At 49.2% G+C, this 27,988-nt stretch overlaps 1 long non-coding RNA gene across 2 annotated transcripts; it reads right to left on the bottom strand.

Annotated features, from left to right (window-relative positions):
* Positions 1-236: 236 nt before the first annotated feature.
* On the bottom strand, positions 237-27,942 carry LOC105730991 (uncharacterized). 2 transcript variants are annotated; one of them, XR_010343659.1, is made up of 5 exons: positions 27,700-27,942; positions 21,269-24,000; positions 19,326-19,469; positions 9,194-9,337; positions 237-3,622 (listed from the first exon to the last, which is right to left on the bottom strand). It is a non-coding gene; the product is annotated as an uncharacterized LOC105730991 (long non-coding RNA). The 2 variants fall into 2 exon arrangements; XR_010343658.1 differs by lacking the exon at positions 27,700-27,942 and having other exon boundaries at positions 21,269-24,678.
* Between the last annotated feature and the right edge of the window lie 46 nt (positions 27,943-27,988).

Raw genomic sequence — 27,988 nt, 5'->3', positions numbered from 1 at the left:
GCTCTGAGCTCCATCTTGCTCTGAGCTCCATCTGCTCTGAGCTCCATCTCGCTCAGAGCTCCAACTGCTCTGACCTCCATATGTTCTGAACTTTATCTTGCTCAGGGCTCCATCTGCTCTGAGCTCTGTCTGCTCTGAGCTCCATCTTGCTCAGAGCTCCATCTGCTCTGAGCTCCATCTTGCTCAGAGCTCCATCTTGCTCAGAGCTCCATCTGCTCAGAGCTCCATCTTGCTCTGCGCTCCATCTGCTCTGAGCTCCATCTTGCTCTGAGCTCCATCTGTTCTGAGCTCCATCTGCTCTGAGCTCCATCTTGCTCAGAACTCCATCTTGCTCAGAGCTCCATCTGCTCTGAGCTCCATCTTGCTCTGAGCTCCATCTGCTCTGAGCTCCATCTTGCTCAGAACTCCATCTTGCTCAGAGCTCCATCTGCTCTGAGCTCCATCTTGCTCTGAGCTCCATCTGCTCTGAGCTCCATCTGCTCTGAGCTCTATCTTGCTTAGAGCTCCATCTGCTCTGAACTTTATCTTGCTCAGAGCTCCATCTGCTCTGAGCACTATCTTTCTCAGAGCTCCATCTGCTCTGAGCTCCATCTTGCTCTGATCTCTATCTTGTTCAGAGCTCCATATGCTCCAAGCTCCATTTTGCTCAGAGCTCCAATCACTCCCAGCTCCATCTTGCTCTGAGCACCACATGCTCTAAGCTCCATCTACTCAGAGCTCCAATCACCCCAACCTCCATCTTGTTCTGAGCACCATCTGCTCTGAGCTCCACCTTGCTCAGAACTCCAATCACTCCAAACTCCTTCCTCTGATCACCATCTGCTCTGCGCTCCATTTTGCTCTTAGACCATATGCTTGGACCTCCATCTTATACTCTGTGCAACATCTGCTCCGAGATTCACATTGCTCTGAGCTCCATCTCACCTAGAGCTCCATCTGCTCTGAGCTCCATCATGCTTGGAGCTCCATTTTGCTCAGAGGACTATCTTGCTCTGAGCATAATCTGCTCCATGTATGTTTTTTGAAGCACAATTCACAATAGGAAAGATGCGGAACCAATTCATATGCTCATCAGTGGCAGACTGGATAAAGAAAATGTGCTACATATATGCCATGGAATACTATGCAGCCATAAAAGTGTATGAGATCACGTCCTCTACAGGGACATGGATGAAGCTGAAAGTTATCATCCTCAGCAAACTGACACAGGAAATAGAAAACCAAACATTAAATGTTCTCACTCATAAGTGGGAGCTGAACAATGAGATCACATTTTAATATTATTATATCCTCTGTAGATGGTCTCTGTTTCTCGTAACAAAAGATATTTTGTAGTTTTTTTCTCTCTAAAGGATTGTGACTTCTTCTGCTGTCTGTGTCAGCTTAGGGTTCAGGTTAACTACCCCACCTTGTAATGACCCACTCCATGTCCACATGTGGTTGGTCTCTTCTGTGATAACGTTTGTTCACAGACTCTAGCCGTCTATGGGTCATTTGAGGAGAGGTGGCCTCACATAGTACTGCACCATGCAAATGACCAACTGAAAAAATTACTGAAACAATGTGTGTGTCTGGTTATTTCAAAGAATAAACAGTAGTCAGTTGAAGGAGATAAAGTTTTAGTAATGTCAGTGATATCTTAGATGACCAAGAATAATCCTGTGGGCCCCAAAAACATATTACAATATGGACTATGCAAGCAAAAATCTCACCCATCAGACAACAGCAAATGATGCTCTAGCTCAAATGTTAATTGTCCTCTCTTGATGTGTGAAAGCACACAACCAGCAGGAGGCACAAACATCTGGGAGACAAAGGCGGAGTGGGTGTTTCATGCAGACAGTTTCAGTGCGAGAAGGTGAAGTCATCTGGGGATGAATAGCAGTGACAGCGACAATGTGAACTGACTGAATGCCACTTAACCATCAACTCCAAAACAGGTCAAATGGGCCAGGCATGGTGGCTCACACCTGTCATCTCAGCACTTTGGGAGGCCGAGGTGGGTAGACTGCTTGAGTCCAGGAGTTCAAGCCCAGCCTGGGCAACATGGTGAACTCCATCTCCACATAAAATACAAACAATTAGCTGGATGTGGAGGTGCACAACTTGAGCCTGGGAGGCGGAGGCTGCAGTGAACCAAGATTGCACTGCTGCACTCCAGCCTGTGCAACAAGTGAGACCCTGTCAAAAAAAATTAAAATAAACAAAAAAATGCCAGGTGCAGTGGCTTACATCTGTAATCCCAGCACTTTGGGAGGAGGAGGCATGCAGATCACGAGGTCAGGAGTTTCCACCTGGGTCAGACAAAGGCTCCCGTGTCTGCCTGGCACAGCTGCCCTGATGCCCACTGGGCCAAGAATGTGGACTGGGCTATATGTCCAACTGGGGTCAAGCCACCCTCCCTGTTCTCTTTCCATTCTCCCTCATTACACTGTCTGCAGCCATAGGAGAGAGAGGACTGCAGGCCTGATCTGGGCCCTCACACAAAAAAATATTCTTAACTGTGAAATTCAGCTTTCTCCATAACAACATTGAGTGCCTACTGTGCCTTCCACAAAAAAGGAATGATCAGAACTGGCCTCTGTTTTCAAGAGGATTATGGTCCAGCTGAAGAGGACACACATGCAGGAGAACAAGTGAAGCCCTGAACTGTGTGGTCTTGAAATAAGCTCAGTGGAAATGTTGTGGAATAGCTAGACCAGCTGGGATGCATCTATGGGGGAGGAAGGACTTCCATGGGCCATAAAAACAGGTAGGATACAGAAGGAGTAAAGGAGAAGGAAGGTATCCCTAGCTCTAGGCCCATGTGAGTGGAGACCAAGAAGTGCCACTCCAAGATGAGATCCTTTAATCTCTGGTGCTGCACACAGGCTTGGGACGCATTCCTAAGCCTGCATCACAGCATGCAGGCACACACATGCTGCATATCTGGATATGTCCCAGTACCCTGCAAGCCCCCTCAGAGCAGGGGCTACACCGTATGCCTCAGTATGTCCCCAGCACATAGCATGGCGTCTGTGGCCAGGTGGACACACAACATGCCTTTGCACACACAGAGCCACTACTTTTAAACACCACCTGTGTGCAAGGTACTAAACAAGACACCTAATACATATGATCTTTAATGCCAATGAGTGGGGTGGAGATTATTACTCTAATTTACAAATGAAGAAATCCAGAATCAAGATAATCAGTTGATCAAGATCACAGTCGGTCTCAGGCAGAGCTGGATGTCACACTCCATTTGCCTCTCAAATCACTCCTTTCCTGTGCTATGTTATAGCAAAAGCCTACTGCTCTGAGGAACTCAGCTGTGGCATTTGCTTATCAGGGCTACCCTTTGCCTTTCACCTTGGTTCTCATCATCTAAGCCAGCTCACCTGGAACCTATATGGATTCATTAGAATTTGGTTCAGCTGCATAAGTAAAACAAAAGATAATAGTGGCTTTATTTATTTTCTCACATAAAAGATGTCTGAAGAGAGACAGTCCTGGGGTGGGATGGCAGCCCCATGGTCATCGTGTCTCAGGCTTTTAGCTTTTTGCTTTGCCATCCTCAATGCTTGATTTCCATGTTATGGTCTAAAGTGGCCACTGGAACTCCAACCATTACAACTGCATTCTGGGAAGAAGGGAGGGAGGAAGAAGGGAAGGAAGGAGAAATGAAGGGAGGAAGGTAGAAAGGGAAAAAGAATCCTTTTCTTACTTTTCTTAAAAAAAAGACTTCTTTAAATGATAGCTTACAGCAATTTATCTCTATCATTGTCCACAACTTACCTGGCCATACAGGAGACTGGAAAATCTACTATTACAGTGTAGGTAGCAATGTGCCTTGAATTAGGTTCAGTTACTAAGATAGAGGGTTGGGATAGGCAGCTAGCAATTTTTCTTATACTAACATTTCATTATTATTTTCTAAGTGTCAGGGTGTGGCTGGTCCCAAAAGCTTACAAGCAAAATTAATAATTGACATTGGAGCTTTTTTTTTTTGAAGTATCATTGCAATCTTGAATTCAGCAGGAAATAAGCAAGTAAGCATGTGAAATAATGATTCCACCCCCCCAACCTTCCTAGTATTCCCATGAACAATATTCATTGATTCCAAGCTACACATTTAAAACATACAAAAAATTGTTCTGAGGCCAAAGAACAGCATGTGTAGTTTGGTTGGCTGCCACCAAGGGATGAGAGAGCTTGTGCATCATCGCGCATGGTGAACAGCAGGTCCACACACAAGCTGAGCTCGCTGGAGTTGGGTGTATTTGTGTATTTTCCCTCATCCTTTCCAACATCCCCAAGATAAGTTATACAAAGAAAAAAACACTGAATTTAAAATATTTCACTATGAAATATTACACTGAATCTATGACTTTATACTCTTCAAGCATTGCAATTCTTCAAACAGCCAGTAGAGACAGAAAGGTAAAGCTGGAAGGACCTTAGAGATTGTCCAGGCTGGGTGCCTCCTTTTCCAGCGAAAGAAATTGCGATGGGGAGAGGTAAAACAGCCTGCTCAAGCTCAAGAGAGATGCCATCTCTTGACTCCCAGGCTTGCTCCATTCTAGTCCCTTTGGGGCAGCGGTTGTGTCTGAGGGACCCCTTGGCATTGGAAAACTCCACAGAACAGCAACCAAAGACTTCAGTGACTGCCAGTGAAATCTAGAACAAAAACATGGAATGAGCATTTTTCCTAACACCCTTGTGATTAAGGAGAGACACAGAGGTTCTTCAGAGCGGTACAGCAGCTTTGATGCCCCAGGGTCCATTCCAAGTGGCCCAGCAGAGATGCTGGACAGAGTCACCAGGGCAGGTGTGGCCTGGACTCCAGAGCAGCTCATAGGCAGTGGAAGCACTAGCAGGATGCTACAGAAAACATCAGAGGGATGTGGGAGAGGCGTTTCCTCTTTCTCCACATCACCAGCCTCTTGGTTCTCAATGAGTTAGTTCTACATTTCTCTGGGGTAGGGGGGGAGGTGTAAGAATACAGACACCTGGACTTTCCTCCCAGAAATTCCAAACTAGAAGGTCTGGGTAGGGGCCAGAAAATTTTATTTTTACCATGTGTCCCTGGAGATGCTGAGGCAGCCATCTTGCTACTATCTTAGGACAAGTGATCAGGAAGCTCTGCACCGGATGACTCACAGAAAGCCCTACCACCATCCCAGTGCTGCTGTTGTCTGGGAAGACTACTCGGTGAAGAGCTTGTGATCCATCCTCCCTTGCTATAATTAATGGACCCTGTGATTTAGAAGTTCTTCCTCAGCCTCAGGCTCCCCTACCTCCCACTTTCAGTGTCTTCTCTTCCCTGGTAATGGGAAGCCAGTCTCCCTGTGCTAACCCTCCACAAACTGGAAGCCTATTACTAGGTCACCTTTCAGCCTCTCTGTCCCAGTTAAATAATCCCCATTCCTCTCATCACTTATCCATGTTCCTGTTTTCCAACCCAACAATCATTTCCCTGCTTTTCTCTAAATGCTCTCCAACTTCTCTCCAGTCCCCCTGCACAAGTTGTCTTTGTTCCTAATTCTTCCCTTGAACAGTTTGTTTCTTGTGAGACTAAAAAGAAATTCCTGCTCCAAAAGGATTTGAAGGCTATTTTGACAAGATTAATTTAAGAAACCTCCCTGCAGCATCACAGCAATCCGCGAAAGAGGGCAGGTTGCATAAGAAAGTCTAAAAGGAAGGTAGTACAATAAATACTCCATTGTCTCCATGGAAACACACCCTAAAAGTTTTCTGGATGCCCACACAGGCAAGAAGGTCTGAAGATCCACCTGCTGGCTCACTGGAAATCCAGGAAGGATGGCTTAGCTTTCCCTCCATTCACGTGGTAGAGATCAGGGTAGGCTGGGACTACCCGACAGACTGAGGAAGTGAGAGAAAACAGAATCCAATGTGGGAACCAGAGAGCAAAGGGAAGTAGTGTAGCAGATGGGTGGGTCATCACTGACCCCTGCTGAAAACGGTATCCATTTAAACCATAACCAGAAATTCACTTTTGAGAAGATTTTTAAGGACGTCAAAAAGCCTTCTCAAGGGGATATGAAAAATCAGCCAGGCAAGGTGGAAAGAGAAAGAAAGAAAATGACACCAAGAGTAGAACACAAAGCAAGACAAAATTCAGTGGCTGCTGCAGACCTATTTTCTCCAAAGAACAGAAAGAAAGGGAGAAGATGGCAGAGAGAAGAGAGGGCAGCAGAAAAGGTGGAAATTGAGTGAGAATCTGCCTTCCCAGCCTTGGGGGTCCAGAAAATACAGCACATATACACCATGAAATACTATGCAGCCATAAAAAAGAATGAGTTTATGTCTTTTGCAGGGACATGGATGAAGCTGGAAACCATTATTCTCAGCAAACTAACACAGGAACAGAAAACCAAACACTGCATGTTCTCAATTGTAAGTGGGAGTTGCACAATGAGAACACATGGCCACAGGGAGGGGAGCATTTCACACCAAGGTCTGTCAGGGGTAGGGAGAAAGGGGAGGGAGAGCATTAGGATAAATACCTAAAGCATGTGGGGCTTAAAACCTAGATGACAGGTTGACACCTGCAGCAAACCACCATGGCACATGTATACCTGTGTAAAAAAACCTGCATGTTCTGCACATGTACCCCAGAACTTAAAGGAAAATTTAGAAAATATTTAAAAAAAGATCAGCCTGGGCAACATGGCAAAACCCTGTCTCTATGATATATACATCATCATAATAATAATAATTAACTGGGAGTGGTAGCACACACCTGTACTTCTAACTACATGGGAGGCTAAAGTGGGAGGATCATGTGAGCCCAGGTAGGTCAAGGCTGCAGCGAGCCATGATCATGCCACTACACCCCAGCCTGGAGAAAAGAGTAAGACACTGTCGTGAGAAAAAACAAAAGATGGAAGAGGAAGGTAGGAGAGTCAGGAGAGAGAGTTGAAGATGCTGCACTGCTGCCTTTGAAGATGGAAGAGGGGCTACCAGCTAAGGAATGCAGGCAGCCTCTACAGAAATTAGACAAAACAAGGAAACAGATTCTCCCCCAGCATCTCCAGAGGAATGTAGCCCTGACAATATTCTGATTTTATCCTACTAAGATGCATTTCAAACTCAGACCTCCAGAACTTAAAGATAATAAACTTGTATTATATTAAGTGACTAAGTGAGTCATAATCGGCTATAGCAACCATAGAAAACTAATATAAAAACTAATAGAGGCACAGTCATTTCCCATTACCCACAGTGTCGCTTTCTGCAGTTTCAGTTCCCTGAGCACATCCCAAAAATATTAGATGGAAAATTCCAGAAATAAAACGTTCAGTTTTCATTTGCATGCCATTCCAAGGAGCATGATGAAATGTTACACCATCCCAACTGCCCCACCTGGGGCCATGAATCTCCCTTTGTGTGGCCAATCCACACTGTCTACACTACCAATTCTGTCAGGCACTCAGTAGCTGGCTCAGCTATCTGACTATTGCAGTACATGCATGGGGCAGCAGTGGTGGCAACCCTGGACACTTGCCCCAGTAGCATGGAACCCAGGACCAGATACTGCCACAGTCAGCCTGCAGGTGCGGGAGGGCAGGAGGCACTCAGTCACAACTCTGCGGCTGCACAGTGCCCAGAGCCTGCAAACCTGTGCTCTGGGCCAGGGCCAAGGAAAAGTGAACCCTAGGGTGGGATGGCAGTACACTCTGTGATCCTCATGCCCTCAGGGAGCAGCCCCGCCAGAATCTGCCATGGGCTCAGCCACAGCTGCCACCTAGAAATGGTGCAAGTCAGTATCAGTGGTAACCCCTGGCCCTGTCCTCCCCCACCAGCAGCAGGAATCCCAGGGCCAGGTGTCACCATGGTGCCTAATTTAGATGGTTGGCGGCGCAGCTGCAAGGGGGCGGAAACCGGTGCTCAGCCTCATCCCAGGGGCTGCAGTGGACCCAGAGCCTTTGCTTGGGCAAAGGAAGCACAGATCTTAGGGTGGGGAGAGGTGCCTTGGGTGACCCCCAGGCTGTCTGAGACCAGCCCTGCAGCCTCCCGTGCATTCTGCTGCACCTGCCACTTATAGATGGCATGTGGCAGCAGCGGTGGCAACCCCGATTCTGCCCGCCTCCACCAGCAACACAGACCCAAGGGCCAGACCCTGCTGTGGGGCCTAAATCAGGACCCGCAGCAGGAGGAGGACTGGAACTGGCACCCAGCCCCATCCCAGTGGCTGCAGGGTACCCAGTGCCCACAACCAGTCCCCTAGACCAGGGTCAAAAAGGAACAGAGGAGGGCAGGAAGTGGTGCTCAGCCCCACCCCTGAGGCTGCACAGCACCCAGACCCCACGCTCTGGGCAGGGGCAAGGAAGATGGAGCCTACATGGTACACTGGGCAATTCTTGGGCCATCTAGGGCCAGCCTCTGCCTTGGGATCAACTGCAGCTGCCACCTGCATATGGCCATGCAGCAGTCACAGTGACAACCACTGATGCTGCCCACCTGCACCACTTCAATGAGGATCCCAGGGCCAGAAGCCTCCATAGATCCTAACACAGGCAGTCGGCCCTGCTGCTGCAGGAAAACAGGAATTGGCCAGCCCACTTTGAGGATCCAGCGGCTGCACAGCACCCAGTGACCGTGACCCGTCACTCTGTGCATCAGCCAAGAAAGAGGGGCCCTAGGCTGGGAGTGCAGTCTGCTGGTGGCCCTCGGGTCTTCTGGGACTAGCCCTGCCAGCTGATGCCATGGGCTCAGCTGCAGCCGCCCCCTGCAGATGGTGCATGTCAGCAGCGGTGGCAACCCTGGACATGCACACGGTGGCCAGCAGCACAGAATCAGGGGCCAGACGCCACCATGGTCCTAATGGAGGTGGTGAAGCCACAGCTGCAGGAGGGCAGGAAGTGGCACTCAGCCCCATTCCAGTGGCTGCACAGTGTAGGAACCCACAGCCCAGCACTCAGGGAGCTGCCAAAGAGGAGCGGGTGGAAGGGGGTTATTCCGCAACCCTCAGGCCTCACTCAGGTCTGGGACCTGCACTGCCACCCTCTGCCATGGCCTCAACTGCAGCTGCGACCTGCACATGGCACGGCAGAAGCGGTGGCAACCCCAGCTCTGCCTGCCGTAACCAGCAGTGGGGGACCTGGGGAATGAGGCCGCCTCAGGGGTTGCCACCTAGCCACCTCTGCACCCCTTTCCCTGCCCTAGTGGCAGCCAACCACCCTCCTACCTCTCCAGTGCTCTGCAGTCTCCACCGCTGCCACCCACCGCAGCGAGGCGAGCTGTGGTGCCATAGGCTCCAGCCTCCAGCATGCAGCAGATGGCTCTTCCTTCTCCTGGCATGGAGCAGTTGGGCGGGCAAAGCCAGAAAAGCCTAGAATGGGATGCAGACAGTGGTAGCATTGGACCCCCACCTTGTCATGCTGGCCACTGGGTGGCACAGGCCAGTTTCGGTGAAGGCACTCACACCCACCCTCCAAAGTCCACGGCAACTCCTTTTGGCCCAAACTGGCTAGGGAGTGGAGACTGGAGACACCATGGTATCTGGGCTTCTCGCTCCACAGGAACCACTGGGACCACCCAGGCTGTGCTCAGGAAGCAGGAGCAGCAGAAACTCAGCCCCAGCCAGCCCTCCTCACCAACATGCTGGTTCCCACTCCTGAGACCTCCACCCACAGGGCCCTGTCACCCCATGGTGTCTGCTACTGCATGCCTGGGCATCCCTGGCAGTCTCTGCAACACAGAATGTGAGGGCTCAGGCCTGGGAACCAACATGGGTCTGGGTGCCCTGCTGTGATCAGGATTTTCACAGAAACGTGTGTCCATCATGCAGGAGGATATGGCCCTTTAGAGTTTAGAGTCTGGGAAGAGGAGGACCACTCCTCTCTCAGAGACCACAGCTGTCACTGAAACCTCCATCACTTGCCAACGGCAGTGCAGCTTCTGACAGAGCCCCTAACCCACCGCCACCAGCAGTGTAGCCCCAGGATAGTGCCAACACCCCAGACCCCACCACTGGCAGTGTAGCACGTGATGGCAGCCCCTAACCTGCCCCTGCCTTAGACACTGCAGCACTCGATGGCACCTGCAGACCACCTCCCTGCCATGAGCAGCACAGCCTGGGATAGTACCCCAACCGACTCCATGCGGTGAGCAGTGTAACCACAGAGAGCATCCTCAACAAGACCCCCACTGCAGGCAGTGACGTCCCCATATGGCACCCAAACCACCCCCCACTGTGGGCACTGCAACACTGAACAGTGAGTGCCCTAACCCACTCCCCATCAGGAACAGTGTGGCCCTGGATAGCGCCCCCAACCAACTCCCTGCCTTGGGCAGTGCAGCCACGGATAGCACTCCAAACTCTCTCTCCACCTTGGGAAGTACCCCCATGGATAGCTCAGGTAGCCCCTGATAGCGCACCCAACCTGCCCCTGCCACAACCCACGCAGCCCAAAATAGCACACTCACCCACTCTTTGCCAGGCAGTGCAGATCCCTGAGAGCACCCAACCCACCCGCCGCCTCCCGCACACTCAGGCTGTGCATCTGGCCCCAACAGTGTCCCCACCAACCCTCTAGCCCACTCCACAGGCAGTCCAACCCTGTGTAGCTCTCCCATCAAGCTCCCCAACCTCTGTCTCAGTGTAGTCCCCAGGGCACATTTAAACAGCCCCCTCCCCGACACCAGCAGTGTAACACCCTATAGTAACCCTAACCCATCCTCCATCACCAGCACTGCAGCCCCAGATAGTGCCCCCAACCCACTCCCCATGTAGGCAATGCAGCCTTGGATAGTGCCCCCAGCCAGCTCCCAGACACAGGCAATGATATCCTGGATATCACACCCCCCACCCACTGGGGTCAATGTAACACCTGATAGCAACCCCAACGCACCCCTCACCGCTGGCAGTGTTGCACCACTGCACTCCAGCCTGGGCAACAGAGCAAGACTCTGTCTCAAACAACAACAGATAGATAGATAGATAGATAGATAGATAGATAGATAGATAGATAGACAGATAGAGAGATAAAATTCTAATACCCATTCTCCCAGCTTTTCATGAAAGGCTAAAATCCAAAAATGTGGAAACACAGCTTTCTCTCCAAAACTAAGCCAATGGTCAAACTACAGCCTAAATCTAGAAGGAACTGACCCAGCAGAGTGGCTCACACGTATAATCCCAGTGCTCTGGCATTTCTTGAGGCCAGAAGTTCAAGACCAGCTTGGGCAGCATAGTGAGACCCCAGCTCTACAAACAATTAGAGTTAGCCATGGTGGTGCCTGCCTGTAATCCCAGCTCTTCAGGAGGATGAGGTAGAGGGATCACTTGAGCCCAGGAGTTCAAGCCTGGGCAACATAGAAAGACACCATCTCTACAAAATATTCAAAAAATTAGCCAGGCATAGTGGCACAAACCTGTAGACCCAGCTACTTGGGAGGATCTCTTGAGCCCACGAGGTCAAGATCACAGCTGCAGGGAGCTGTGATTGCACCACTGCACTCCAGCCTGGGAGACTGAGGCTCTAAAAACAAAGCAACAACAACAACAACAAAACCCACAACTAAGCCAATGGTCAAACTAAAGCCTAAATCTAGATGGAATCCCTATATCACAGCCCAAACTATAAGACTTGTCCTGGTTCTACCTCATGAAAATGACAGGCAGCCTGCAAGGTTAGCAGAATTCTCAGACAACTTCTACTATGCTCTGCTCAGTCTTCATATACTAAGAAACACACTTTGCAACTTCTAGGGCACTCTGCAATTTGCCCCATCCTACCCCCGCCACTCCACTCTTATCTCACCTTTCTTCACAAATGTTGATGTCCTGACAAATCAACTCAACAAAAGCCGAACTAATACGAAATTGTGGGGAGTGGAGGGAATGGCAGTGACAAATTTTTGAGACAGCATGTATGGTGACATGATGGGTTAAGAGCCCAGTCTCTGAAGTCTCTGAAGGGGTGAATCCCAGCATTACCACCTACTAGCTGTGCAAGGATGGGCAAACACCTTAACCTCTCCAAGCCTCCTTCCTCTCTGTGAACTAGAAATGTTAACAGTGCCTACCTCATATTTTAAAACACATGAAGTCCTTGAAGAATGCTTAACCATAGTGAGCACTCAGTTTATTATTTCCAGGTTTCAAGCACCTTACAAATAGTGTCTTCTATTATCTCGTTTAATCATCTCAAAGATGCTTTGAGCTCCACTGTATGGATGAACAAACCGAGACTTAGAGAAACTCTGTAAGCAGCTCAAGATAATGGAGCTGGTGGGATGGAGCTGGGGCTTCACTTGAGACCTGACGCCAAAGCCCGGGTTCTACCAGTGCACCATGATACCTGCCTGGGGGATGTAGTCTCCATGAATAAAGAACTGGACATGGAGACAAAGAAAACACCAACCCTGGAAGCACCAAATAGTGATGATGGCTGTTTTTCAAGTGCTCTGTTGGTTCGAAACAAGGAAGAACTAGACAGGGGCAAAGAATAAAATGTCACAGGTGAAAGCTGCAGCTATACAAATATATATTATACACTAGGGTTGTGAATTTGTTTCCCCCTGGAGAAATGCAATTTGAAAATGTTTCCTTTCTGCAGAATGCAATTTGGAGATTTTTTCAAAAAGCTAAAATTAGATTTATCATTCCATCCAGTGATGCCATTACTGGGATATACCCAAAGGAAAATAAATCCTTCTACCAAAAAGAAACCTGTGACTCACATGTTTATTTCAGCACTATTCACAATAGCAAAGACATGGAATCAACTTAGGTGATCATCAACAGTGGATTGGATAATGTGGCATATATGCACAAGGAAATAATATGCAGCTGTGAAAAAGAATGAAATCATGTCCTTTGCAGCAACATGAGTGCAGCTGGAGACCATTATCCTAAGTGAATTAACTCAGGAACAGAGAACCAGACACTGCATATTCTTACTTATAAGTGAGAACTCAATATTGGGTACTCACAGACATAAAGATGGGAACAAGAGATACTGGAGGAGTTGGGGGGAAAGACTGAAAAACTATCTATTGTGCTGGGCATGGTGGCTCACACCTGCAATCTGAGCACTTTTGGAGGCCATGGTGGATCACTTGAGGTTAGACACTCAAGACCAGCCTGGCCAACATGGTGAAATCCCATCTTTACTTAAAATACAAAAATTAACCAGGTGTGGTAGTGTGCACCTGTAATCCCAGCTACTCAGGAGGCTGAGGCAGGAGAATCTCTTGAACCTGAGAGGTGAAGGTTGCAGTGAGCCTAGATTGTGCCACTGCACTCCAGCCTGGGGGACAGAGTAAGGCTCCATTTCAAAAGAAAGAAATAAAAGAAGGAAAAAAGGAAGGAAGAAAGGAAGGAAGGAGGGAAGGAGAAAGAGAGAGAAAGAAAGAGAGAGAAGGAAAGAGAGAAAGAGAAAGAAAGAAAGAAAAAGAAAGAAAGAGAAAGGAAGAAAAGGAAGGAAGGAAGGAGGGAGGAAAAATAAAAGGAAATTTATTGGGTACTATGCTCACAACCTGGGTGACAGATCAATCATACCTCAAACCTCAGCATCACATAATACATCCATGTAACAAGCATGCCTATGTGCCCACTTGAATCATTTTTTTTTTTGAAGATGGTGTTTCACCATGATGGCCAGGCTGGTCTTGAACTCCTGACCTCAGGTGATCCACCCACCTCAGCCTCCCAAAGTGCTAGGATTACAGGCATGAGACACTGCACCTGGCAAATCTATTTTTTTTAAAGCAGAAACTGTAGTAAGTGAAAGCCAGCTAGAACCTGGTACCTAAATTTGGACCATCATACATCAAACTTCCCTCTAGCCTTAGAAATGGAACTCACCATACATCACCCAAGTGGACATAAGGTGCAGCCTGAAGCAATCCACACTCCTATCTGGTGGTAAGAACTAGGTAGGGACAGACCTTGCTTTGAAATAAAGGAGAAAACTGACATGGAGATGGGCAAAACCTTTTCAGAACCATATCCCAAAGTCTGAGGGGTGGAGCAAGTCTAAAAACAATTCAAGGACACATGGACTTCATGAAATGAAGAGTAAAAATCTATAGTGAGAATCTCCTAAAGGAAAAATGAAATGGAAGGGGCAGGTGCCATGGCTCATGCCTGTAATCCCAGCACTTTGGGAGGTTGTGGTGGGTGGATCACAAGGTCAGAAGTTCAAGATCAACCTGTCCAAGATAGTGAAACCCCATCTCTACTAAAAATACAAAAAATTAGCTAGGCGTGGTGGTGGGCGCCTGTAATTCCAGCTACTCAGGAAGCAAAGACAGAAAACTGCTTGAACCCAGTAGGCAAAGGTTGCAGTGAGCCAAGATTGTGCCATTGCATACCAGCCTAGGCAACAGAGCAAGACTCTGTCTCATGAAAAAGAAAAAAAGAAAAAGAAAAGAAAAGAAAGAAAAATGAAATGGAAGGAGATGAAAAGGAATATATGTAACATAGGCAAGAACTTCATGACTAAAACACCAACAGCATTGGCAACAAAAGCCAAAATAGACAAATGGGACCTAATTAAACTCCAGAGCTTCTGTACAGCAAAAGAAACAGTCAATAGAGTGAACCGACAACCAACAGAATGGGAAAAAATTTTTGCTGTCTACCCATCTGACAAAGGGCTAATATCCAGAATCTACAAAGAACTAAAACAGATTTGCAAGAAACAAACAAACAAACCCATCCAAAAGTGGGAGAAGGATATTAACAGATATTTTTCAAAAGAAGACATATATTAGGCCAACAAACATAAAAAATGCTCATCATCACTGATTAGTAGAGAAATGCAAATCAAAACCACATTGAGATATCACCTCACACCAGTTAGAAAGGCGATCATTAAAAAATCTGGAGACAACAGATGCTGGAGAGGACATGGAGAAATAGGAACACTTTTACACTGTTGGTGGGAGAGTAAACTAGTTCAACCATTGTGGAAGACAGTGTGGTGCTTCCTCAAGGACCTAGAAGTAGAAATTCCATTTGACTAAGCAATTCCATTACTGGGTATATACCCAAAGAATTATAAATTGTTCTATTATAAGGACACATGCACACGTATGTTCATAGCAGTACTGTTTATAATAGCAAAGTCTTGGAACCAACCCAAATGCCCATCAACGATAGACTGGACAAGGAAAATGTGGCACATATACACCATGGAATACTATGCAACCATAAGAAACAATGAGTTCGTGCCCTTTGTAGGGACATGGATGAATCTGGAAACCATCATTCTCAGCAAACTGACACAAGAACGGAAAATCAAATCCTACATGTTCTCACTCATAGGCAGGTGTTGAACAATGAGAACACATGGACACAGGGAGGGGAACATCACACACTGGGGTCTGTTGGGGGGCAAGGGAGGGACAGCAGGGGGGTGGGGAGGTAGGGGAGGGATAATATGGGGAGAAATGTCAGATGTGGGTGACGGGGAATGGAGGCAGCAAACCACATTGCCATATGTGTACCTATGCAAAAATCCTGCATGATCTGCACATGTACCCCAGAATCTAAGTACAATTAAAAAAAAAAAAAGATTTGCAAGGGATCAATAAGCATTTAAATATCCACATGAAGATATTTACCAGCAAGACTGATACTACATACACATGCACAAAAAATGAAATCATTGATATTAAGAATATATTGCAGAAGTTCTCCAAGAATGTAGAGGAAAAGGATAACAGAATAAAAGTAATGAGAATGAGAGCTCTGTGACACCCAATTTTAAAACTCCAATATTAATATAACACATTTTTCAGAATAGAGTAGAATAAGAACAACAAACTAATGGAAAAAATAAACAAAAAATATTTTTTCTTGACTTTTAAAAAAATCATGTTGTATAAAAAGAAATCCTCACATAGAAATATCCTGGCAGAATATGTATTAAAATGCTGGAAAACTTCAAACTATTCCAGGATCTGAGAAAAGTACTTAGAAATGAATGAAAATCAGACTGACCCTGGCTTTTCCTCTGTGATAGAAAATTCAGGGAAACACTAGAATACCATCTACACAGTTGAGGGGAAGGGTTAGGAACACAAGTAACCAGAGATTTTGAAAACACACTTTTGTAGTTTGACATCTGTGAAAATAGCATACTTGGCTGTTTTTGCTTTGAGAGTACATATCACCAATAAACGGCTTAAGAAAAATATCACCTTAGTTCAACCATTATGGAAGACAGTGTGATGATTCATAAAGGATCTAGAACAAGAAACATAATTTGACCCAGTAATCCCATCACTGGGTATATACTCAAAGAATTATAGATCATTCTACTATAAAGACACATGCACACATATGCCTATTGCAGCACTATTTACAAAAGCAGAGACTTGGAACCAACTCAAATGCCCATCAATGATAGATTGGATAAAGAAAGTGTGGCACATATACACCATGGAATACTATGCAGTCATAAAAAAGAATGAGTTTTGTGTATTTTGCAGGGACATGGATGAAGCTGAAAACCATCATTCTGAGCAAACTAACACAGGAAGAGAAAATAAACCACCTCATTTTATCACTCATAAGTGGGAGCTGAACAACAAGAACACATGAACACAGGGAGGGGAACATCACATACTAAGGCTTGTTAGGGCATGGGGAGAAACGGGAGGGAGAGCATTAGGATAAATACCTAATGCATGCAGGGCTTAAAACCTAGATGACAGGTTGATAGGTGCAGCAAACCACCAGGGCACATGTATACCTGTATAATAAACCTGCACGTTCTGCACATATGTCCCAGAACTTAAAGTAAAATTTAAAAAATATTTTAAAAAAGATCAGCCTGGGCAACATGGCAAAACCCTGTCTCTATGATATATACATCATCATAATAATAATAATTAACTGGGAGTGGTAGCACACACCTGTACTTCTAACTACATGGGAGGCTAAAGTGGGAGGTTCATGTGAGCCCAGGCAGGTCAAGGCTGCAGTGAGCCATGATCATGCCACTACACCCCAGCCTGGAGAAAAGAGTAAGACACTATCTTGAGAAAACAAAAGATGGAAGAGGAAGGTAGGAGAGTCAGGAGAGAGAGTTGAAGATGCTGCACTGCTGCCTTTGAAGATGGAAGAGGGGCTATGAGCTAAGGAATGCAGGCAGCCTCTATAGAAGTTGGACAAAGCAAGGAAACAGATTCTCCCCCAGCATCTCCAGAGGAATGTAGCCCTGACAATATTCTGATTTTATCCTACTAAGATGCATTTCAAACTCAGACCTCCAGAACTTAAAGATAATAAACTTGTATTATATTAAGTGGCTAAGTGAGTCATAATCGGCTATAGCAACCATAGAAAACTAATATAAAAACTAATAGAGGCACAGTCATTTCCCATTACCCACAGTGTCGCTTTCTGCAGTTTCAGTTCCCTGAGCACATCCCAAAAATATTAGATGGAAAATTCCAGAAATAAAACATTCAACTTTCATTTGCACACCATTCCAAGGAGCGTGATGAAATCTTACACCATCCCAACTGTCCCACCTGGGGCCATGAATCTCCCTTTGTGTGGCCAATTCACACTGTCTACACTACCAATTCTGTCAGGCACTCAGTAGCTGGCTCAGCTAACAGAGTAACTATTGCAGTACATGCATGGGGCAGCAGCGGTGGCAACCCTGGAAACTGGCCCCAGTAGCATGGAACCCAGGACCAGATACTGCCACAGTCAGCCCGCAGGTGCAGGAGGGCACGAGGCACTCAGGCACAACTCTGCGGCTGCACAGTGCCCAGTGCCTGCAAACTGGTGCTCTGGGCCAGGGCCAAGGAAAAGTGAACCCTAGGGTGGGATGGCAGTACATTCCATGACCCTCACACCCTCAGGGAGCAGCCCCATCAGAATCTGCCATGGACTCAGCCACAGCTGCCACCTGAAAATGGTGCAAGTTAGTATCAGTGGCAACCCCTGGCCCTGTCCTCCCCCAGCAGGAATTCCAGGGCCAGATGTCACCATGGTGCCTAATTTAGGTGGTCAGCGGTGCAGCTGCAAGGGGGTGGAAACCGGCACTCAGCCTCATCCCGGGGGCAGCAGTGGGCCCAGAGCCCATGACCCCATGCTCTGGGCTTGGGCAAAGGAAGCACGTATCTTAGGGTGGGGGGAGGTGCCTTGGGTGACCCCCAGCCTGTCTGAGACCAGCCCTGTGGCCTCCCATACATTCTGCTGCACCTGCCACTTATAGATGGCGTGTGGCAGCAGCAGTGGCAACCCCTGATCCTGCCCGCCTCTACCAGCAAGACGGACCCAAGGGCCAGACCCTGCTGCGGCACCTAAGTCAGGCCTCGCAGCAGGAGGAGGAGGACTGGAACTGGCACCCAGCCCCATCCCAGTGGCTGCAGGGCACCAAGCGCCCACAACCAGCCCCCTGGACCAGGGTCAAAAAGGAACAGAAGGAGGGTGGGAACCGGTGCTCAGCACCACCCCTGAGGCTGCACAGTGCCCAGACCCCATGCTCTGGGCAGGGGAAAGGAAGATGGACACTACGTGGCACACTGGGCAATTCTCAGGCCGTCTAGGGCCAGCCTCTGCCTTGGGCTCAGCTGTAGCTGCCACCTGCATATGGCCGTGCAGCAGTCACGGTGACAACCACTGATGCTGCCCACCCACTCCACCACAATGAGGATCCCAGGGCCAGAAGCCTCCACAGCTCCTAACACAGGCAGTAGGCCCTGCTGCTGCAGGAAAACAGGAACTGACCAGCCCGCCTTGAGGATCCAGTAGCTGCACAGTACCCAGCAACTGTGACCCATCACTCTGTGCATCGGCCAAGAAAGAGGGGCCCTAGGCTGGGAGGGCAGTCTGTTGGGTAGCCCTTGGGTCTTCTGGGACTAGCCCTGCCAGCTGATGCCATGGGCTTAGCTGCAGCTGCCCCCTGCAGATGGTGCACATCAGCAGTGGTGGCAACCCTGGACATGCACATGGCAGCCAGCAGCACAGAACCAGAGGCCAGATGCCACCATAACCATAAGGAGGCAGTGAAGCTACACCTACAGGAGGGCAGGAAGTGGTGCTCAGCCCCATTCCAGTGGCTGCACAGTGTACAGACCCGTGGCCCAGCACTCAGGGAGCCGCCAAAGAGGAGCGGATCCTAGGGTGGAGGGGGGTATTCCATGAACCTCAAGCCTCACTCAGGTCTGGGACCTGCACTGCCACCCTCTGCCATGGACTCAATAGCAGCTGCCACCTGCACATGCTGTGGCAGAAGAGGTGGCAACCCCAGCTCTGTCTGCTGTAACCAGCAGTGGGAGACCCGGGGACCAAGGCCACCACTGCACCCCTTTCCCTGCCCTGGTGGCAGCCAGCCACTTCCTACCTCTCCAGCACTCTGCAGTCTCTGTCACTGCCATCCACCACGGCAAGGTGAGCCATGGTGCCACTGGCTCCAGCTCCCAGCATGCAGCAGATGGCTCTTCCTTCTCCTGGCATAGAGCAGCTGAGTGGGCAAAGCCAGAAAAGCCTAGAACGGGACAAAGACAGTGGTAGCATTAGACCCCCACCTTGTCATGCTGGCCACTGGGTGGCACAGGCCAGTTTCGGTGAAGGCATTCACACCCACCCTCCAAAGTCCACGGCAGCTCTTTTTGGCCCAAACTGGCTAGGGAGTGGAGACTGGAGACACCATGGTATCTGGGCTTCCTGCTCCACAGGAACCACTGGGACCACCCAGGCTGTGCTCAGGAAGCAAGAGCTACAGAAACTCAGCCCCAGCCAGTCCTCCTCACCAACATGCTGGTTCCCACTCCTGAGACCTCCACCCACAGGGCCGTGTCACCCCATGGTGCCTGCTACTGCATGCCTTGGCATCCCTAGCAGTCTCGGCAACACAGAATGTGATGGCTTGGGCCTGGGAACCAAGATGGGTCTGGGTGCCCCGCTGTGATCAGGATTTTCACAGAAACATGAAAATCCTGCCCACCATGCAGTAGGAGATGGCCCTTTAGAGTTTAGAGTCTGGGAAGACCCTCTCAGAGACCACAGCTGTCACTGAATCCTCCATCACCTGCCAACGGCAGTGCAGCTTCTGACAGAGCCCCTAACCCACTGCCACTCACAGTGTAGCCCCAGGATAGTGCCAACACCCCATCCCCCACCACTGCCAGTGTAGCACATGATGGCAGCCCCTAACCTGCCCCTGCCTTAGACACCACAGCACTCGATGGCACCTGCAGACCACCCCCCTGCCATGGGCAGCACAGCTTGGGATAGCACCCCAACCGACTCCCTGCAATGAGCAGTGTAAACAAAGATAGAGTCCCCCACCAGACCCCCACCGCAGGCAGTGATGCCCCTATATGGCACCCAAACCACCCCCCCCTGCAGGCACTGCAACCCTGAATAGTGAGTGCCCTAACCCACTCCCCATCAGCAACAGTGCAGGCTCCAGCCTCCAGCATGGGCTGTGGGCGGCTACTCCCAGCCCACTTGGAGCAGGTGGGCCCACATACCCGGGAAGAGTCTGAAATGGTGAGACTAACATGTACACAAAAAAAACTACAAAGAAGCAGAAGAATCCAATCTAGAACCTGACCAGATAATTCTGCAGACATAAAATCGAACAACAGATAAGAAATTAGGTCCTCAAAATGAACAATTCATTAGGAAACTGCAATTCGCCAGGCAAGGTGGCTCACGTCTGTAATCCCAGAACTTTGGGAGGCCTAGTTGGACGGATTACCTGAGGTCAGGAGTTTGAAACCAGCCTGACCAATATGGTGAAACCCCAACTCTACTAAAAATACAAATATTAGTCTGGCATCATCATGGTGGGTGTCTGTAGTCCCAGCTACTCAGGAGGCTGAGACAGGAGAATTGCCTGAACCCAGGAGGTGAAGGTTGCAGTGAACAGAGATTGTGGCACTGCACTCCAGCCTAGGCGACAGAACCAGACTCAGTCTCAAAAAAAAGTAGAAGTGTGGGTGTGGTTTTAGAAAAGGGGGACTCATACACTGTAGATGGAAATGAAAATGAAGATACCCCAGCTCAGAGGGCGATGGATTTCGGAGGGACCCAGGTCCCGGGCTTCACCATGGCTCAGGGCCTGTGCACTCCTAGATGCTAGATGCAGGTCAGACATGCACATAACCTTCCCGACAGGGTTGCAGACGCTGCCACGGCCAGGACCCCACAACCGCCCCCACGCGGATCACTGGGGCCCAAATGCCCACAAAGAAGTCAGGACCGGAAAGCAGGGAGCCGCGGAGAAGGAGCAGGGTGGCCTGGAGGGTTCCCGGTGGGGTATGAGTCCCCGCCACTTACCGCAGAGACCTGCCTCCTCCTCCACTATCACGTGGAAGCCGCCACGGCTTCTCCGAAGAAACTTCTCTGACCGTGCCGCCGCTTCTTCTCCCTCCGGCAGCGCCACCGCTTCTTCTCCCTCCGGCCGCGCCGCCGCTTCTTCTCCCTCCGGCCGCACCGCCGCTTCTTCTCCCTCTGACCGCGCCACTGCTCCAGCCAGATCCTCTCAAGAAGCGCAGTCTTGGCTTCCGTAGGGCATGCACGCCAGCAGCGTCCCTCCCCTCAAGCTGAAGCGCCACCCCCTCTTAAAGGGGCCGCGTCTCGGCCTCCCCAGAACCGCCTCGGGTTGCGGCACAGGCTGACACTCTGTCCAGCCCCAGGGGTGAACTAAAGATCTCCTGTCTCTCATCCTCCCTGGCTCTAAAGCCCTAGAGGTGGCAGGAGTGGAGCCTTGTGACCACAGCCCCGAGATCAGCTCCCTTTGCCTGGGGAGCGCCTGGGATCTGCCCCTGCTTCCTCTGGAACTCAGCTTCAAGAGCTGCCAAGGAAGCGACCTGGAGAAGAGCTCTGGGCTCCCTCAAGCTTGGCGCCTCAGGATCCAGGGTGGGCTCTCTTGCCCCTCTGCAGAGGGGACCCAGAGAACCACAGAAAACTGCAGGCTGGAGACACAGTCCCGAGGGCAGCAGGGCCTCCTCAGCCTCACTGTCCGCATCCGTCCTGTGGGAGCCTGGGCGCCTTGCTAGGGCCCAGACACCTGTGGCCTCACCAGGGCTGCCTGGGTCACCCAGCTCCCCAGGAGACAGGCAGGGGCCCTGGGGTCCAGCTCTGCCCCCACCTCAACTCCATCTTGGGTCAGCGCCTGGAGGGGCCCTGTGGACTGGACCCAGGCCCACCCCCTTCTGACCTCAACAACCCGTTCATTTACATTAGGTATTTCTCCTAGTGCTGTCACTTCCCTAACACCTCAACCCCTGACAGGCCCTGGTATTTAATGTTCCCCTCCCTGTGTCCATGTGTTCTCACTGATCAACTCCACCTATGAGTGAGAATATGTGGCGTTTGATTTTCTGTTCCTGTGCTAGTTTGCTGAGAGTCATCATTTCCAGCTTCATCCACGTCCCGGCAAAAGACATGAACTCATCCTTTATAATGGCTGCAGAGTATTCCATGCTATATATGTGCCACATTTTCTTTATCCTGTCTATCTTTGATGGACATTTGTGTTAGTTCCAAGTCTTTGCTATTGTGAACAGTGCTGCAATAAACATATGTGTGCATGTGTCTTTATAATAGAATAATTTATAATCCTTTGAGTATATGCCCAGTGATGGGATTGCTTGGTCAAATGGTATTTCTAGTTCTAGATCCTTGAAAATTGCCACACTGTCTTCCACAATGGTTGAACTAATTTACACTTCCACCAACAGTGTAAAAGTGTTCCTATTTCTTCACATCCTCTCCAGCATCTGTTGTCTCCTGACTTTTTAATGATCGCCATTCTAACTGGCATGAGATGGTATCTCACTGTGGTTTTGATTTACATTTCTCTAATGATCAGTGATGAAGAGCTTTTTTTTCATATGTTTGTTGGCCACGTAAATGTCTTCTTTTGAGAAGTGTCGGTTCATATCCTCCACCCACTTTTTGATGGGGTGGTTTGTATTTTTCTTATTATTCCTATGTGCTCTCCACTATGCCAAACACCTTACCTAAGTAATTACTTCATCCCCATGAGCTAGATATATTTGTTCCTATTTACAGATGAGAAAACTGAGTCATTTGTCCAGCAGTACAGAGTTAGTAGGTCATGAAACCAGGACTTGAACCCAAGACAACTAGCTCCAAAATCCACACTCCTGACCTGTTGATTTTTCTTATGAATGTAGAGGGTACGTTAAGATGTTTCCTTTTGTTTTTTTTAAAAGACGGATAGTTTTTGTAAAACTCTGTAGTGGAAGGAGTTTATTTTCTTTAAAAATGAAAGCACTTAAATCTATGAAATTTTACCTCTGGGTAATTTGGGGTGAATTTGGCCAGAAGTCATTTGGATATTTGGATTGCTCTAATTTTTTATTGCCTAATTTGTTTTCCTATATTTAATTTTCTGGGTTTTTTGCTTTTCATTGTCAAATGGAAGGTTTTTTTTGTTGTTTTTTTTTTTTTTTTGACAGGGTCTCACTCTGTCATCCATGCTAAAGTGCAGTGATGTAATCTTGGCTCACTACACCTCCGCCTCTCAGGTTCAAGCAATTATTCTTCCTCAGCCTCCTGAGTAGTTGGGATTACAGGCACGTCCCACTACACCCAGCTAATTTTTGTATTTTTAGTAGAAACAGGGTTTCACCAGTTTTGGTCAGGCTGGTCTTGAACTCCTGACCTGTTGATCCACCTGCCTCGGCCTCCCAAAGTTCTGGGATTACAGGCGTGAGCCACCACACCCAGCTGGTTTACTTCTTTAGACTTGTGTTACATTATGGCCAAAACATGTGGCTCATGACTGTAATCAGGCATTTTGGGAGGCTGAGGCAGGATGATCACTTGAATCCAGAAGGTCAAGACTGGCCTGGAAAACAATGTGAGACCCTGTCTCTGCAAAAATAAGTAAATAAATAAATAAACAAAGACAGAAAGTTAGCCAGACAAGATGATGCACACCTGAAGTTCTGGCTACTCGGATAGCTGAATCAGGAGGATCACAGGAGCCCAGGAACTCAACGCTGAGGTGAGGTATGATCATGACACTGCACTCCAGCCTGGACAATACAGAAAGACCCTGTCTCTAAAAAATAAGTACATAAAAATTAAAAATTAATAAAAATAAATTTAAAAAAGAGTGTGGCCTGCATAGTTTCTGTATTGATGGATTTAAGACACTTTTCTTCATGATCTAAGGTAGAATCAGGTTTTGTAAAACTTCAGAACCCCTGATAAAAAGGTTCATTCCCTCTTCTAACAGGGAGTGCCTAGTGCTCCTGATATATTAAATATAAGACTTTCAAAAAAAGGAAATTCCAATTTCTTCTTAAATTATTTTAAAAATAGAATAGCCTTCTCCATAGTCAATGTTTAATGCAAGCAACATACTTACAAGGTAGACGAGGAAGAATACATATGAGTAATTCAAAAGGCCTGAGAGAGCTCAGCCATTTGCAATCAGATATTTCAACATCCTCTGGCTCGATGAGCTGACTGCCCCCTTTTGATCTGGGCCACACATCTTTCCTCAGTGTGGTTCCACCTGCCCAGTTCCTAAAATCGCAGGACCTTGGTGGCAATCCCCTGGAAAGTGGGGGATGTTACCCAATGCCGAGGCACTGCCACAGAGGGCACCTGCTTTGCCAAGCTGCTTAGACCATTCCCCAGGCAATGGTGGCAGTCACTGTGACTTGAGCACTGGCTTAGCACTGGCACCTGTGACAGGCTGCTTGCGCATGTGCATTCACGTGCCCAGCTGGGGTGCCGCAACATTGGTGCTGTCCAGCTGCTGCCCCACAGGTGCACAGTGGAGGCAGTGCCAGGGGCGGCCCTGGAAGGAGGCTGCTTACCACAAGCAGCGCTGGACCCTGACAGTCCTGACCTCAGTACCTCCTTGAGCTGACTCTCCTGTTCCAGTCAGGTGGAGGACTAGTGAGCTTCAGACAGTGAGGTGGGCACTCCAGACTGCTCTTCCCATTGGATTCCAGATCGGATGGCATGGGCAGGGATCGGGTCCCATGGGGCTGGAGATTCAGTTTGTTGAGGTGTGACAGGGGTCACTGGACCACAGCAATATAACTGAGACCCTTGGGGAGGGTGTCAGCAGAACGTTCCCTGGCTCCATCAGCTGACAGACACCTTTGACCTGGGCAACACACCAAGAGGCCCTGCCTTGGTCTTCAACCACAGGGGCACCTAATTCTCAGCAGTGCTGTCTAGAAAAGGTGGGAAAAACAACAAAGCGGTGAACCCACTGTGCAGCAGAGGTGGCAACACCTGGAACTGGTCTCCCATGGGGGCAGATCAGGTGGAGAGAGTGTCTCAAAGCTCTCTGGGGCACATCCCAGCTCGGATCGGATGTCCAGGAATGCCACTGAGGACACCCAAGAAAGCCAAGCAGAAGCACTGCACACCTGCGACCACAGGAGGACCTGTGCCGGACTCCAAGCCTCATTCAGGGATTCCCACAAGAGGAGCCAGGAGGAGCCCAGAAAGTGCAAACCGCCCCAGCCCCCACACCGGGATCACTATCCGACACCTGGCCTGCACCAAGCTACCCCCTAGTCTCCTTAGCTCCATGAAATCCCTGGCAGCCAACAGGTTCAGTGCCGAGAAGCTGTCCCAGCCAGGAAAAGCGCAATGAGAGAGTTCTTAACTCTGAGAAAACCACAGCAGATGAAAGGAAACAGCCTTGATGAGAAGGTAAAGATGAAGGCCAGCCATGGCTGGCACGCTCTCATCCTATGAAAACCATGCAGACATCTGATGGAATAAAGAGACCAAGGGTTTCCTTGGTGGTGGAAGCTACGGTGCATGAGGGGATCCAGGAGCGTCACAGCTATCCAGTCACTCAGAAATGTGAGTGTTGAGAAAGAAGCAGTTTCTTTGACATCTGTCAGAATGTGTCCTGTAGGTGAAGGTGCTGGACCCCCTCCACATCTCAGAGGAATGTATCGTCACCTTTTCTGACCTTATGATTTCTTCACACATCCTCTGACATGGAAAGAAATCTGAAGAGGAAGAAGGAGTGCCCGACTCACCCCCTGAAGCTTCAGCTCTGCAAGCCCTGGAATTAGGAGTTAGCTCAAAGGGGTCCTGAGGACAGGATGGCTAGGGTCAGTCCAACCCTAGATGTGCCGCCGGCCCAAGGGCACTTGGAGGAATTTGGTTTTGGGTGTGTTATGTCCCTCTTCTTTCTCAAGGAGTGACCCCCCTCAGAATGGGCAGGTGAGTAGGACGCCTGCAGGTGGGAGCCAGACCCCGCTACACTGAGGCTTTAGAAATCACCAGCACAACAAAGAATGCAGGGCCACAGACCCCAAGCTGAGCCAAAGGCAGACCCACACCAGAAGATAGGTGGATTACAGAGAAACGGCACAGGAGTGCATTGTCCCCACTCATGTCAGCATGTTGCACACACCCACACACTCAACACCCACACACTCAACACACTCAGAAAGATACACACATACACACACTCACACATACACAGGAAGACACACAGAGACATCCAACACTCGCATGGAAACACACCCCATCAGGCAGATCCTGAGGCTGTGGAGTTCTGCTCTCTGCTGGGAAGCCCCTCTGGGAGAGAGCAGCCCCACCACAGGCAGGCAGGCTGTTCCTGGAAATGCTAGCCAGGAGGGCTTTCAACGAGGAGCACCTTCACACTGTCTGGGCAGGACTGAAGCATCCTCGGGGTACTTGGGGATCACCCTGGGCATCCTCGAAGCCCTGCCGGACCTTTTCTCAGCCTGGTTCGGCCTTCCAGAGTCCTAAAATCACGGGGCCATGGCGATGATGCAAAAAGAGAGAGGGCATTGCCCAAGGTCGAGACACTGCCACACAGGGCTCCTGCTTTACCAAGCTGCTTAGACTGTTCCCCAGGTAATGGTGGCTGTCACTGTTTCTGTTCATATTGCCAATCAGTGTGCTTTAGTGGTAATACGGAAGTAATTAGGAAGAACAATGAAGACTGTATCCAGAAAAGGCCTTTAAATGCAGACCCTACGTCAACACTTCTTACTTCAAAAGAACAATACTGAGACTTGCTCTTTGCAATGTCAATCATGACCCAAAATCACTGGCATTCCCTGAGTACCTCCAAGAAATACAGAATCTCAGGCTCACTCTGACAGAAGAATTGCAACCTGTGTTTTAACAAGAATCCTAAGTATATGAAATACACATAAGTTTGAGGACACCAGTGTAGCTCCTCAAGGGGTCCTGAGGACGGGAAGGCTAGGGTCCCTCCAGTCCTAGATGTGCCGCAGGACCAAGGGCACTTGGAGGAGTTTGATTTTAGGTGTGTTGTGCCTGTCTTCTTTCTTGAGGAGTGACCGGCCTCGGGATGGACAGGAGATTAGTATATCTGCAGGTGGCAGCCAGGCCCCACTACACTGAGGCTTTAGAAACCACCAGCAAAACAAAGAATGGCCCACAGCCCCCAAGCTGAGCCAAAGGCAGATCCGCACCAGAAGGTAGGCGGACTACAGAGAAACCACGCTGGAGTGCAATGGCCACACTCGTGTCAGCATGTGGCACCCACACACACACAGGCACACACTCATCAGCACACTCAGAAAGATACACGCACACACGCACTCACACACACACAGGAAGACTCACGGAGACATCCAACACTCTCACGGAAACACACACTTCCAGGCAGCTCCTGAGGCTGCGGGGTTCAGCTCTCTGCAGTGAAGCCCCTAGGGGAGAGAGCAGCCCCGCGGCAGGCAGGCAGGCAGTACCTGGAAATGCCAGCCGGGAGGACTTTCAACGAGGGGCACCTTCACACCGTCTGGGCAGACTTGAAGCATCCTCGGGATTCCTGGAGATCGCCCTGGGCATCCTTGAAGCCCCTTCGGACCTTCTCTCAGCCTGATTCGGCCTGCCGGATTCCTCAAATCTCGGGACCATGGCATGATCCCGCGGAGAGGGAAGGCCGTTGCCAAACGCAGAGGCACTGCCACAGAGGGCCCCTGCTTCCCTAAGCTGCTCAGACCGTTCCCCAGGCAACGGTGGCGGTCACTGTGACGC

This window comes from Aotus nancymaae, unplaced genomic scaffold, assembly GCF_030222135.1.
Source record: "Aotus nancymaae isolate 86718 unplaced genomic scaffold, 86718_ANA_hifiasm-v0.15.2.pri h1tg000020l, whole genome shotgun sequence".
In the NCBI taxonomy this organism is placed as follows: domain Eukaryota; kingdom Metazoa; phylum Chordata; class Mammalia; order Primates; family Aotidae; genus Aotus; species Aotus nancymaae.
Note: the sequence above shows the minus strand (reverse complement) of the source record. Positions and strands in the feature narration are given on the sequence as shown.